The sequence below is a fragment of the Polypterus senegalus genome, chromosome 11, assembly GCF_016835505.1.
Source record: "Polypterus senegalus isolate Bchr_013 chromosome 11, ASM1683550v1, whole genome shotgun sequence".
NCBI classification, from domain to species: Eukaryota; Metazoa; Chordata; class Cladistia; order Polypteriformes; family Polypteridae; genus Polypterus; species Polypterus senegalus.
Window position 1 is genome coordinate 64,203,717 of NC_053164.1, and position 16,122 is coordinate 64,219,838.

Genomic DNA, 16,122 nt, shown 5'->3' on the forward strand with positions numbered 1-16,122 from the left:
ATACAAAAAACAATATTAAATTAAAGAGTAATAAAAGTGCATGTAAAAGCAGACAATAACTTTGAGTAATGTTAGCATTTGGGAATTAATGAGAGTGTAGACATAAACCATAAAGATCAGAGACTGAAGATCAGCAGTGAATACACAAGAAAGGTAAAAATGATCCTTAGAAGTTCCTTGACACACAGGAACAAAATGCCACCAGTTAATCAGCTATAGTAACACCTGTCATCTCGTACTGGGGTCGCAGACTGTACACAGTCTGGATGTAAAAACAAAGTTGCTTCATGCCAATTAACTGATATACAAAAAACAGTGTGTGCCACGACTTTATGTTCCTAGGTCAGAAGGAGCAGTAGCCCTGATAGAAGTAGATTCCACACGCAGATCTTCAATCATACGAGTGCCAGCATTCCTTCTCAGCTCACACGATATATATAAAATATAAATATTAAATATTACTGCCTGAACTGGAAAGCCAAGATCAACTTTAATCATAAAGCTTGGTTAGGCAATCCATAAATCCGAGGGACCCTCCCCAAAGGTTGGCACAGAGTGAGGTGACACAATTTAATGAAAAAGCAGAAAAAAGATAATAAGGTGTAGACCAAGAGAGGAGTAAAAAAACAACTGGAGAAGACAGCAAATGCAGTGAAAAAAGCACAGGTCTTCTACTAAAGTTTAATGTGGACCAAAACCTGACATCTCAGTGGCTCAGGAGGGGATAAATGAGTCTTGCTAATGGCCACTTGAGAGTTTGGATTACGTACAAGTTCGGTTGCAACATGCTTTTAGAGAAATGGGAAAAGCAACCAATGTAGGTTTTGCAGTACTGAACTTTATAGCGCGATTTGAAACACTCCTGTCTAAAATCTTATTCGTGGAAAGAAACGTCAAAGTAGCCCAACTGCTTTATTAGAAACCGTGGAAAAAAATCTGATAGCCCGGTTCCAGAAAGAATCATTGAAAACGAAGACGTGTGCATCACCGGGAGTGTACCAGTCCAAACTTTTAGAACGTTCACAGCTAGAAAACCCAATATTGTAGTTCAGGAGAAACCTTCAGAAAATGACATCTCTGTGCCTCGAACAGAGAGAGAAAATATAATAACAAGATACAATCACAAGTGAGGACACAGATGTGAAATTTATTAAAAAAAGAGCTGAAATTATCGCAGTGTTCTTTGGGTCACTGGCTTGCTAAAAAAGAGCATTGAAGCAGATTTAGACATCCTACCCATCAAAGTTACACCCTACGAGCTCCAAAAGGATGCACTTTGAAACAATGCAAGTTTTGCAGAGAGGACTAGCAGTGATCCTAAAAGAATAAAATAAAGACAGTACGTAGAGGACGCAAGGGTGATGTTCATGATAATAATGGAGAAATCAACCTAAGAGAGAAAAATCATATTGTTGTGAATGTGGGAAACAATTCTATCACAAGAGTCGTCTTCACATTCACACAGAAGAGAAGAAACGCAGTCTGAGATGAGCCAGATGTGGAATAAAACTTCTGAGATTGTGTCAGCGGTTCTGGTACTAACAGTCCTTATAAAAAAAAAAATTCCTGGCCCATCTGGATGCGTCACCAATTACTGTCACTCCATATGAATTACAGAAGGAATCACTATTATGGACAATGCAAGTGCTGTGCCGATCCCTGTCACCAAACCTAACAGAATAACAGCAGTTGCAGTGCTGAAATCACTCTAGAAAAACAAGCAGACTTTTCTCTGGAAAAGTAAGCCAACTAAACCATTGTGGAGAAATTAATTCAAGGGGAAACCGTATTGTTGTAATGAATATGGCAAATGGTTTATAAAAAGAGGGTGTAGGACAAGGTTGGCAAACTCCAGGCCTGGGGTGTCGTAGTGGCTGCAGGTTTTCATTCTAACCCTTTTCCTAATCAGTTTTCACTGCTAATTAACTTTTTCCCCATCATTTTAATAGCCCTGTTAGAAGAGTTCAGCCCTCTGAATTGATTCCTTTCTTCATTAAATGACAGCCAAGCAGAAATGAGATGTGAAACGAGCTAATAGATGACCAGATAAACTAGGGGTTCAAACTCCAGCCAATTTTGCTCCAATCACTTTCAATTCTTGCTGTTAATTAAACCCATTATTTAATTCCTTGGCTTGTAGCTGCTCTCGTTCTGCCACAGCAGACATTTCGAAAACTGTTGTTTTTCCTGTTCTTTCTAAGGGACACCATCAAAATGTTTTGGTGACCTGAGAGATCAGCCTTACCAAGACCATCACCTCTCTTTATTTTCAGATATTGTGTGATGGGCACAGGTGAGCTGGTCATGTGGTGGCTTGTTTTGTGTCTCATTATTGTTTGGCTGCTAATTAAAGAAAAAGAAACAACTAAAGAACCTGAGTCAAGTGAATTAAAAGAAGTAATCAGCAGCAAAACCTGATTACTAATTAAGAAGATGGAAAGAACGAAAACCTACAGCCACTGCGGCACTCGATGCCTGGATTTTGCCATCCCTGGTGTAGAATGGTTGAGCGAGTGTTGCCAGAAGAGCATTTTATTAATCAACCCAACATCTGAACTGCGTGCAGGAGCCTATCCTAAGAATGGCATCAGCCCATAACTTGTCTACACATCAAGGAGTGATGAGATAACAAATGTTGCCACCTCCAGGTAAAGCACCGCAGTGGGGAATAGACAGCTGAAGGCCATTGTAAGCGAATGGAGTTCAGATTTCCTTTTTTAGAGCTACTTTAGTCACAAAGAAAGCAGACTTTTGGGCCAGGCACTGATTTGAAGCTTGCATGATCAGCTGCACAAGCTACACAGAAAAGGACTTTTTTTGCGGTAATGGAATTCTTTAAATCCCCTGAAAGTGCCTTTCAATACAGTAAATTCATTCTCTGGCCCATCTTTCTATTTCCTTGGTCACGTTTGCTGTTTGTTTAATAAACAACAACAGTCTCTTATATATTTCTCTTCTGGTTCGTCCTGTTTCCTCTTCAAACCCGGTCCCCCCACAGGCAGCCCACATGGCAATTCTCGATTCCTATTCCTCCTCTTCAAACCCTTCTGCACGCTACCTGCGGCCTCCCGTACAACCCCACGCCTCTTTTCTCGATTCCTATTCCTCCTTTGGACTACCACGTTCCCCGCTTCTCTCTAATGACCCCATTGGTGTCACGTCACTGTCCTATATCTAGCCTGACCTTGTGACCTTTCACTTCGGCCATGTCTGCGCCTGGGAGTCTTTTCCATAGCCTGCTACAGAAAGGTACTTTCTTTACCATTGCCACTGGTTTCGCTCCTTGCTGTTTTCGTTATACTGCAACGTTTTTTTCCTAAGCCTTTGTTATAAAATGAATGACAGTATCTTCTGTGTAGATGGGTTTTTGTACAACGTCATCTCTATTCTGGGATCCGGCAAGTGCCTGTACCTATCAGTGGGTTATTTCTTGACACAAACGGTGGACGAAGGCAATGCACTCTCACTACAACATAGAGCAGTAGATTTTGTTGCATCACATTGGGACAGATTTTGAGACGTTCTTTCCAATGCAAATTGAGTTATCGCAATCAGTAAGGAGTACTGTCAATACATGGCAACATCTGGAGTTTATGGTGGTGAAGCTGAAATTCAAGCTCTTTATGAGATTCGATCTTTCGACTCATTATCTGTCATTTCCAGCAAAACACCTGTTCACAACTGCGTCTTTCAAGAAGTATTTCTTTCTCCTTGATTTCTGAATTCCTTCCTCACCATTTTCCGTTCCTATTCTTACACCGCCGTATGCTATGGCAGGCGTTGGCTAGTAAAATTTATTTCTATAGCACATTTTCATACCAATGATGTAGCGCAAAGTGCTTTACAGGATAAAACAGACAAAATAATAAAAAATAAAATTAGGCAATGCTAATTAACATAGAATAAAAGTAAGGTGCGATGGCCAGGGATGACAGAAAAAACATAAAACTCCAGACGGCTGGAGAAAAAAAAAAAACAAAATCTGCAGGGGTTCCAAGGCCACGAAACCGCCCACCCCCCCTAATATCAATGACCTCAATCAGTCCTCATGGTTTTCAAGCTTCACATGGAAGAATTTAATGATGATGGTCATGTGGACCTCTCCCCTTTAATCCATCAGTGTTGGGACATCATGGTGCTTTGATCAGATGGTGGTGGCGCAGATCACAACAACACAGAAAACTGGAAAGAGAACAGCAGAAAAAGTAGGGGTTAGTATGGATTGTGGAACCACCATGAATGATGATGATGATGATAATTCAATGCATATACAGAATGTCAGAGTTAAACTAAAATGAAGTTCTGAGAAGCCATGTTACAATAATGAGTTTGTAGCTGTTTTTTAAAGTGCTCCACCGTATTAACATAAGTGAAACAGTCCTCTTTGGATTTAGGGTTCTCACGGAAGGACTTGATGATGATGGTCACGTAGACTTCTGGCTTTTAGTCCATCAATGTTGGAGCATCATGATGCTCACGCCGCCACCACAAAGAAACCAGGAAAAGAAACAGAAGAGAGAGTAGGGGGAGTACGGATTTTAGAGCCACCATGAATAGTTATTATGATGAATTGAACATACAGAGGATCAGGATTAAGTTAAAGTGAAGTTATAAAAGGCCATGTTAAAGTAATGTGTTTTCAGCAGTGTTTTCAAGTGCTCTACTGTATCAGCCTGGCGAATTCCTATTGGCAGGCTATTCCAGATTTTAGGTGCATAACAGCAGAAGGCCGCCTCACCACTTCTTTTAAGTTTAGCTTTTGGAATTGTAAGGAGACACTCATTTGAGGATCTAAGGTTACAATTTGGAGTATAAGGTGAGAGGCATTCTGGGATATCAGATGGAGCAGATTATTGAAGGCTTTGTAAACCATCAGCAGTATTGTAAAGTCAATTCTGAATGACACAGGTGACCAGTACAGTGACATCAGAACTGGGGTGATGTGCTCGGATTTTCTTTTCCCAGTTAAGATTCTAGCAGCTGCATTCTGCACTCGTTGCAGTCGATTGATGTCTTTTTTGGGTGGTCCTGAGAGGAGTGCGTTACAGTAATCTAGTCGACTGAAAACGTGTGAACTCATTTCTCTGCATCTTTCAGTGTTATAAGAGGTCTAACTTTTGCTGTATTTTTTAAGTGGAAAAAATGCTGTCCTAGTAATCTGATTAATATGTGGTTTAAAATTCAGGTCAGAGTCAATAGTTACCCCCAAATTCTTTACCTCCGTCTTGACTTTTAATCCTAATGCATCAAGCTTATTTCTAATGCCCCCATTATATCAATTGCTGCCAATCACTAAAATTTCTGTTTTCTCCTTATTTAGTTTGAGAAAATGTTTAATCAAGTTCACGAATAAGGAGGTTTTCAGGTGACTTTTGCAATGCAACTCTGAGCCCATATCACAAGACTGTTAAACAATCGTCCCCTGAAAGACACTCAAGAAAGCCAACTCTGCCTCTGGGCATAATAAGTCAAAGTTTGGTCTTTTCTTGGAAGTAAGAACTGTGTGGCTACACAACATACGTACTTTCTTTGCCTTTTGCCGGTACACAAACCACATCTGTAATGTCGGGAGTCGAGGAGGCAATCTGATGATTACTGATCTGCGAGGGTGTAATTGTCAGTTGGTGGTCCAAATCAGGTGTTGCAACAACATATGAAGAGGTAGAATGAAACAGACAACTTGGAAGATTCTAGAACAATCCCCCAGAACACATATCAGAGTTCTTAGCCATTATTCACCACACAGTTAGGTCCATAAATATTTGGACAGAGACAACTTTTTTCTAATTTTGGTTAAGAGCCCCTGAAATAAAGGGATTGTGTTAAAAAAAATCATACTTTAGTTGCCAAATATTTATGGACCTCACTGTATATTTGTAATTCTGTTATTTCTCTTCCTGTATTTCATTTTGAGTTGTTGATAATATTCCTCGTCTGATCTTTGGCTCCACTATCAATTGTTTTAACATTGAAAACATGACATTTTTTATGATTTTTTTCTCCTGAGGGCACATGCCTGCGGCCTTCATAACTGGTGAGTATTCCTTTAATATTTAGGCTTTGTAACACATGGTAAGTTAAACTGCCTGCTCTCCGAAGTTTTATTCTGAAGCGCATAATGAGGAATGGCCCTTAGCCTCTAAACTTCCATCCATTATCCAACCCACTATATCCTGACTACAGGGACACAGGGGTCTACCGGAGCCAATCCCAGCCAACACAGGGCGCATTGCAGGAAACAAACCCTGGGCAGGACGCCAGCCCACCGCGGGACACACACACACACACACCAAGCACACATTAGGGATAATTTAGAATCGCCAAAGCACCTAACCTGCATGTCTTTGGACTGTGAGAGGAAACCCACGCAGACCCCACGCAGGGAGGACCCGGGAAGCAAACCCAGGTCTCTTAACTGTGAGGCAGCAGCGCTCACACTGCACCACAATGCCGCCCATAATAAATGCTTCCATATTTTTACAATTTAACAATCCACTGAGTTAGAATGTCCCTTAACACTTGGAATTTTTATTATCAAATGATGTTAGACTCATCTTGTGTGTAGGTGACACAAATTCTCCAATCACTCCATTTTATAATCTGTTTATCCAGTTCAACATAATGGAGGCCAGTAAATATGACTGAATCCAAGTCTTTCATAGGACACACACACACAGCAGAAACTTTAGAGGGCACAATTAAGCAACACATGTTTGGCATGTGGGAGGAAACCTGAGGCTGACACCAAGAGAACATACAGGCAAGTATTTGAATCCAAGGCACTGGGACCATGATGCATCTGTGCTGTGCCATCCTATGTTATATTACAGCATCACAAACTCAAGTCTGTTTAGTCCAATTTGTGGTCATACATGAATGGAACCTATCTCTGCAGCACCGGGCATAAGGCAGAAAATAATTAACTGACAACAGTGCCAGTCAATCATGGCATTATATCATGTTATGCCATGTCATTTTCTAACCCAGTCAACCCAGACCACTTGTGGTGGGGGATTATGTGGAGGTGAGGATCTGGGTTGGGTTGGGCTGGCACTGGAGCCTATGCCAGGTAGAACAGAGCACAAGGCAGGAACAAACTAAGGACAGGGCACTAGTCCATCTCAGGAGAAAAACAGCCACACACCAAGCACATACTAGGGACAATTTAGGATCGCCAATGCACCAAACACTGCATGTCTTTGGATTGTGGGAGGAACCCCACGCAGACACGGGGAGAACCCAGGAAGCAAACCCTAGTCTCCTAAGTGCGAGACAGCAGCGCTACCCACTTTGCCACCGTGCTGCCCGCCACTAAACTTGTATATGAAATATTATTCATGTAACAATGCTAAGAAAGCGACTTGACCTCTGAGGTTTCACTATGAAGCATGTGCCACTTTAATTGTTCTTGACCACAGATAGACTTTCTAAGCATTTATAACCTAATGTTTTGTAAATGATAGTAAGAAGATGCTAACTTAGATATTACAGTAACTTTTAATCAATTCATAATGTACTGCAAAAGTAATCTTTAAACAGCAGTCATACAAATATTTTAAAAAGAGCTCTGCATCCTTATCCTCCATTGGTGTGACAACTGGTCAAATAAACAATTAAATGCATAAATTAATAGACATCTAAAACAGCCCATAAGTGTGATTCAGTGACACGTATGGAAATAATGCAAAGTCCAAGTGTATTGTTTAGTAAAATTCAATGCAAAAACAGTTCATACAGCAGAAAGAGACAAAAACTGATCCCCAAAAAGAAAAGTTCCGCTATAAGGGGTTGCACACCTTGTTAGTGTCTTTACATTTCTCTATGTAACATAGAATTGTGTGTTTATACATCAAATTGTCATTAAACAGTGTGTCGCTATTACTTTATTTGAAAGGAAATCGCACATCGAGCAGAAGAAACGATGTCCCTTACTGACGGAAATTCAATTATGACAGCTGAGCAATAAGGAAGTGCGATTACAGATTAGCTTTTGGAGTTAAACAGAATCTTCCATGATCTGATTTTCTCTAAGAACCTTACATTCAGTTCACATTAAGCACACTCTGAATTTTAACATTGACTATTAAACCTTCTAAGATTGGCTCTTACAGTCTCATTGTCTTCTTTTTCTTGATTTTCTTTAGTTTTATTCCAACTACTGGGTTGTCGTCAGATCCACAGTCTTCTCCTGGCCTTGCCTTACTGTTTCAAAGGTCTACTACAGTTGGTTCCCAAACTCAGTCCTGGGGGACCCCATGAGGCTGCTTGCATTTTTCATTGGACTCTTAGCCTCATTAAGTGAGTTGTCGTTATTGTTTTCTAGTTTCTGTGTTTTGGAGTCAATGTAGAAATTAGAAAATAAGTTTGGTAGACTTTTATTAAAATGTAATGAGCAGTTATATGGGGATTGTGTGATTTTTTTTTTTTTTTTTAAAGTCGTGAACAGTATTTTCAACCTAATTCTCATTCAGCTTTTCCTGGTGTTCTGGTTATTTAATTGATGATTTACTAATTAGAGGGTCTGACACTGAAGTCGTTGCAGATTTCATCATCCCAAGGGTCTGCAGTGCTGGTTGTTAATTGTCACTTTTAGGGTTAAATGAAAGGAGCAAACTACACAGGAAAATAACAAAAGAGAGTTAAGCATTTGTAGCTTTAGGTAAAAATAGAAATATTTCTAAATGTCTTATAAATGTAAAAACCATACTGTTGTGTTTTTCTGAATGCAGAATAAGAGAAGAGTAAAACAGACCCGCTAATTAAATGAGGTCAGTTCACCGACAAAAGTGTGATAGACATATGAGCGCAGACAAAACCGCAATGAACAAAATCGCGCAGACAAACTCGCTAACTGGTTTTCGACAAAATCGCGAGAGAGGCCAAGAGCGTGGGACGCATACGTGTGCATTATGTACACATTATGTGCTAGGTTATAACTGTTATAACTGCTGATGGCATGCCACGAACAAATAACTCAGTCGAGGGTTGGCATAACGCGTCGTGTACAAAGCAGAATTACCAGCAGTCAGGCAGCCAGCAAGTCTAAAGACGCTCAACTATCAAGACGTCTTGCTGCAATTCTTCCTACATATGCAGGGCGTGATCTTAAGGACTATCTGCGTGCCGCGTCCCATAATATTGACTTCTAAAATAAACATTATTTTATATGCTTTAAACTAGTAATTCATATTTAATGAAACTTGCACGATTTTGACGCCGCGATTTAATGGGCGCTATTTTGTCACCACTCATATGTCTATCGCGCAAATGTCAGGTCACTATTGAGAGTCTGGTTGGAACAAAAACCTGCAGCTACAGGGGAGTCAGAGTTTGGGAACCAGTGGTCTACTAGAGTGGAGTTTATCGGAGCTCTGGTTTTGCCATCTGGTGACTTGCTGGTGTATCTGGCATTTTTTCTTTTTGTTGGCGCCATGTGTTTGTGACTGTAAAAGTAGGTTTCCTTGAGAATCCTAAAAGTCTTTCCTGCATTTTGATTCCTCTCACCCACTTCATGTGGCCCTCTTACTTTCCCTTCTCTAAGTTTTCATACCGTTTCATTAATTTAATGTAATGTAATTATTAGGAGTCCTTGATGGTCTTACATCCTTTTATAAGAAAATCAAGGTCTTCATAAAATGTTTCAATTTCTTTCTCATCTTCATCTTCTGTTGGGGAGTAAATCTCTCTGAGTTATTAGCCGGGCCGCTGCTCTTGCTTGTATTGTTGCATACGTACTGTAGTTCCTTTGGATTTTGTTGATCGTGAGATCATTGCTTTCAAGTTCTTCCACTGAGAATGAGAGCAACTCCTCTTCTTTTCTGTTCTCCTGCCAAGTATATCACTCTGAATTTTCTTTCTGTGTCGATATCTCCCTCATTTTTCCAGTAGGTTTCTGAGACCCCCATAATTTTTTTTGGCCAGAACAGGGGTGGATGCAGTAGTCATTGCCCATTTTGTTACATTTGGCATACATAAGGGCAGCCAACAGTTCTGCAGTCCTACAGAGTTTGGTGCCAAGCTAAGGAGAATAAATGACAAGGTGGTCTTCTCTGAGGTTCTGCCTGTGCCACCCACCAGTCCAGATAAGGTTGAGGAGATTAGAAAGTTTAGTGTTGTGGCTCAGATCTTGGTGTAGGATAGAAGGATATAAGGGTCTCCTGCTAGACCCGATGTGACCTATTCTGCCACAACGGCTTACATTTCAAGCCAGGCCTGCGGGGTGAGCGTGTAGGCAAACTTCTGGTAATAGGGCCTTTATCTATGGGACATGGCCAGGCACAATCCAAACATGGAACAACATGGGAGCATCCCCCAGTGGACTCACCACCTACAGGAGGAAACCTTAGTGTCTGGTGCCTTGTGGCTTGGGTGGTAGCCAAAGTCAGGTGCCTTGGTGGACTGAACCTCAGCTACAAAAACTGACTCTAGAAACATGGAATGTGACCTATCCGGTGGGGAAGGAACCTGAGCTACTGCAGGAGATAGACAGGTACTGTCACCTCAATGCACATCATGGGCTCTGGAGCCAAACTCCCCCAAAAGGCCTAGAGTCTATTCTGCTCTGGAGTTGCCAGGGTGAAAGACATTGGCTGGCAGTGTGGGTTTACTTATGCAATCCACCGGTTAAGCACATGTACTTTGGATTTTTCCCTGCTAGACAAGAGGGTCACTTTACTACAATTTTGAGTTGGGGGATCTAACTATTGGGTCTGAGTATTTGGTCTTCTTCCAAAAGTTGACAGGGGTGTAGGAAGGGGCTCCAACTGGGGACTCTACTGCGAGACTTCAGTGGTCACTTGGGCAGTGATAGTGTGATTGGAAAGAGCTGCCTACCCAATCTGAACTAAAGGGGTGCTCTGCTATTGGACTTTGTAGCGAGTTCCTCTTATATAATATATGTGTGTATATACAGTGGTGTGAAAAACTATTTGCCCCCTTCCTGATTTCTTATTCTTTTGCATGTTTGTCACACAAAATGTTTCTGATCATCAAACACATTTAAGCATTAGTCAAATATAACACAAGTAAACACAAAATGCAGTTTTTAAATGATGGTTTTTATTATTTAGGAGAAAAAATCCAAACCTACATGACCCTGTGTGAAAAAGTAATTGCCCCCTGAACCTAATAACTGGTTGGGCCACCCTTAGCAGTAATAACTGCAATCAAGCGTTTGCGATAACTTGCAATGAGTCTTTTACAGCGCTCTGGAGGAATTTTGGCCCACTCATCTTTGCAGAATTGTTGTAATTCAGCTTTATTTGAGGGTTTTCTAGCATGAACCGCCTTTTTAAGGTCATGCCATAGCATCTCAATTGGATTCAGGTCAGGACTTTGACTAGGCCACTCCAAAGTCTTCATTTTGTTTTTCTTCAGCCATTCAGAGGTGGATTTGCTGGTGTGTTTTGGGTCATTGTCCTGTTGCAGCACCCAAGATCGCTTCAGCTTGAGTTGACGAACAGATGGCCGGACATTCTCCTTCAGGATTTTTTGGTAGACAGTAGAATTCATGGTTCCATCTATCACAGCAAAACAACCCCAGACCATCACACTACCACCACCATATTTTACTGTTGGTATGATGTTCTTTTTCTGAAATGCTGTGTTCCTTTTACGCCAGGTGTAATGGGACATTTGCCTTCCAAAAAGATCAACTTTTGTCTCATCAGTCCACAAGGTATTTTCTCAAAAGTCTTGGCAATCATTGAGATGTTTCTTAGCAAAATTGAGACGAGCCCTAATGTTCTTTTGCTTAACAGTGGTTTCGCCTTGGAAATCTGCCATGCAGGCCGTTTTTGCCCAGTCTCTTTCTTATGGTGGAGTCGTGAACACTGACCTTAATTGAGGCAAGTGAGGCCTGCAGTTCTTTAGACGTTGTCCTGGGGTCTTTTGTGACCTCTCGGATGAGTCGTCTCTGCGCTCTTGGGGTAATTTTGGTCGGCCGGCCACTCCTGGGAAGGTTCACCACTGTTCCATGTTTTTGCCATTTGTGGATAATGGCTCTCACTGTGGTTCGCTGGAGTCCTAAAGCTTTAGAAACGGCTTTATAACCTTTACCAGACTGATAGATCTCAATTACTTCTGTTCTCATTTGTTCCTGAATTTCTTTGGATCTTGGCATGATGTCTAGCTTTTGAGGTGCTTTTGGTCTACTTCTCTGTGTCAGTGATTTCTTGATTGAAACAGTAATCAGGCCTGGGGGTGACTACGGAAATTGAACTCAGGTGTGATACACCACAGTTAGGTGATTTTTGAACAAGGGGGCAATTACTTTTTCACACAGGGCCATGTAGGTTTGGATTTTCTTTTCTCCCTAAATAATAAAAACCATCATTTAAAAACTGCATTTTGTGTTTACTTGTGTTATATTTGACTAATGGTTAAATGTGTTTGATGATCAGAAACATTTTGTGTGACAAACATGCAAAAGAATAAGAAAACAGGAAGGGGGCAAATAGTTTTTCACACCACTGTATATATATGTATATATGTATGTGTGTGTGTATATTTATATGTATATGTGTGTGTGTGCGCGCGCCACCCTGACAGTACGTAACCTAGATGGACGCAGTCTGTTTCATTAACTGTCATCGGTCATTTCTAAATATCAGTAAACAACAGGACAGCTTCAGCAATCATTAATTATGTTTATTTGAAGGAGAAACCTTCCTAAATGTGATCTAATGAAGTCATTTGTACCTGCTGGCTGTTTCAGTTCCAGAACATTTCCCACAGGAAGTCTGAGCCCACAAGTTAAGAGTCATTATCTAAATAAAATCAAACTTAAAAATTAAACACACAAATTAAATATTGCGTGTCGTATTTAGCATACTGTAAAGGCACAACAGCCTAATTACGTGCAAGTTTCCCACAGGGAGGACCTGGGACATCCGTTCTGTCGAGCTACGACTGCACCACCCTAGCAGGCCAGCAGGTATTTAATGTCTCGAGTTACTACACGTGTCTGTAATGTTTAAGAGGAGCGTTTGTGGACGAGCTTACAGAAATACGGAGACGTGTGAAATGTTTGGCTATAGGATAAAAGCTGAGAGCATCATAGAAGAAGATGACCCGATGTCAGCCGTCGCGCTAAAGTTTCACGCCTTTACTACATATTGCAGTAATCAGTGACACCGTGTCAATTGTATAAATGCAGTTTTCGTTTTTTGCAGGCTAACTAAATGTTCGGCCACATTTGACTGGTTTTCTTTTACTCTCCAACAAATGTGAACGTGAACATCACTCTGCCAGTCTGAAGCAACAGTTGTCAAGCTGTATATCATTAACGTTATATACCTTAATATATATAGGAATACGTGAAATATACAAAGGGACTGTCTGTGACAGAAGTTGTGGTAGAAATGGAACATCTTATTAAAGAAAGAAACGTCCTCTACCAGGACAAGTCAGTTATCAGGCAGGAGAAAAGCTGTCCATGGTGTCTTTAATGACTCCTCAATTAAATGTCTTACAGGGAGCGTTCATCAAAAGCAGTCTGTTACAGCCTGGTCAGAATGGTCAGATAAACAAAGAATAGAAGTTCATTTTAAAATGACTGAATTTACATACAGTGTCAATCAATACATACAGTTTACTCTGATTGGTTCGTTGGTTAACACCCAAAGGACTTCTATAAAATAAAAGTCTGTTATATTCTGCTTCTTCTTCTGTCTTTGAGTTGAGCCACCACCCCTGTGCATATCTCAGCTCTCCATTCTGGTTCTTCACAGGACATCTGCTGATCTCTTGTCATCTCTTAGTCGTCTTTCAGTACATTCTGTGGTTCACTTCACCTTTATTTGATTTCCTGATATTCCTCCAAAGGTTTCTGACATTGCGTGCATCCCAAGGAACCCCTCAGATCAGGTTAGCGCTCAGGAGGGGAGACCCCTCAGGATGACAGTCTCAGGCTCAGGCCGACCACCTGCCTCGCTCGGTTTAGCACAGGCGCGCTCTCTCTCTCTCACTCTCTCTCTGTTACTCTCTCAATCTCTCTGTTTTTCTCTCTCTCTCACTCTCTCTCTGTTACTCTGTCTCTTTCATTCTCTCACTCTTTCTCTGTATCTTTCTCTCTCTGTTTTTCTCTCACTCTCTCTCTGTTTCTCTCTGTATCTTTCTCTATCTCACTCTCTCATTCTCTCTCTCACACTCTCTATGTATCTTTATTTCCCGCTCACTCTCTCTGTCTCTTGTTCACTCTCTCTGTTGCTCTCTCAATCTCTCATTCTCTCTCTTACATTCTCTCTCACTCTCTTTCTCTGTATCTTTCTCTCTCTGTTTCTCTTTCTTACTCACTAACTCACTCACTCACTCTCTTTCTCTGTATCTTTCTCTCTCTCTCTCTGTGACAGGTTCACACCCGACCACCTTCCTCGCTCTATTTGGCACAGGCGATCTCTCTCTCACTCTCTCTCTGTCACTCTCACTGCCTCTCTCTGTTACTCTCTCACTCTCTGTCATTCTCTCACATTCTATCACTCTCTTTCTCTCTGTTACTCTCTCAATCTCTCTCACTCTCTCTCTCTGTTACTCTCTCAATCTCTCTCATTCTCTCTCTCACACTCTTTCTGTTACTCTCACATTCTCTCTCTCACTCTCTTTCTCTGTATCTTTCTCTCTGTTACTCTCTCACTCTCTCTCTCTCTCTGTTACTGTCTCATTCTCTATCTCTATCTCATTCTCTCTCTCACTCTCTCACTGTCTCTTCAATCTTTCTCTCTCATTCTCTCTCTCGCACTCTTTCTGTTACTCTCACATTCTCTCTCTCACTCTCTTTCTCTCTGTTTCTCTCTCAATCTCTCTCTCACTCTCTCTCTCTCTCTCTCTTTCTCTCTCACATTCTCTCTCATACTTTCTCTGTTTCTCTCTCTCTCTGTTACTCTCTCAATCTCTGTCTTTCTCTCTCATACATTCTGTCTCTCACTCTCTCTCTTACTCACTCTCTCTGCTATTCTCTCAATCTCTCACTTTCTGTCTCTCTCACTCACTCTCTCTGTTACTCTCTCATTCTCTCTCTCTCACTCTCTTTCTCTGTATCTTTCTCTCTGTTACTCTCTCAATCTCTCTCATTCTCTCTTTCTCACACATTCTCTCACTCTCTTTCTCTTTATCTTTCTCTCTCACACTCTCTCTCTTGCTGCCTCTTTTTTCCTTCTCTTCTTTCAACCTCCTTCTTCTTCTGCTTCTTTGTTTGGTCTTCCTCGCTGCTCTATTTCCCTTCCATTTTCTTGTATGTTCTTTCATCCCTTTGGTAATCCTGAGCTCCCCTTTTATACACTGGGGGATCAGGGGTGTGGCACAGACCTCTGGGCCCTGTACATAAACAGTCTCTACTGTCATTCCAGGTGGGCCCTGGGTAATCATTACCCTTTTCCCCCCCACTATGGTGCCCATGACGGGGAGAGTTGCACTTGCAATCACCCGATTGCCTCCCCGGGGTGATAATCAGACCTCCTGCACATGTCGGCAAGGCAATGCAGGGTCCGCTGATCTCCTCGTACCCACCCGGAGATGAGCCGTTGTCTCAAACCATCGCCTGCACCTGCTCCACTCCCTGTTATTAATTTCATTAAAATGAGCCTCTGAACTCTTCAGTCGTGGACCTGCCCTTCCACTTCTCTTTTTTTGATTTTTCATTCCTAAGGAGTTCAGGCCATCAAAATGAGACTTCAAACACTTACCATTTGTAAGAAGAAAAAGAAAACAAATAATAAGACCGTGTGATGGACGGCCGAGACGCCCCGAGAATGGTAGGCAGCTACTTTTGGACACTGCCTCCCCCAAGACGCTAGCTGGCAGTGCCCCTGGAATGTAGCGGTGCCCCAGATTCCTGCAAGGCATCCTGAGACTTGGAGTTCGCTATCTCAGCCCTGTTAGGTGCCACCAGAGGATGCTGTGGAAGGATCAGGAGAGTCGTGCTTCTCTGATAGCTAGCCCAGAAGTACTAGGAAGACATGAGGATGGAAATTCAGAAGTACTTCTGGACTGATAAAGATCTTGGATTCTCCATCTGACCTGGAAATGCTGGCAAATTATTTGGGAGGAAGAACAGAAACACGTCCGGGTCAAGAACTATATAAAGGACTGCTGAAGAACCAGTAGGTGAGCCTGAAGCGGGTGGAG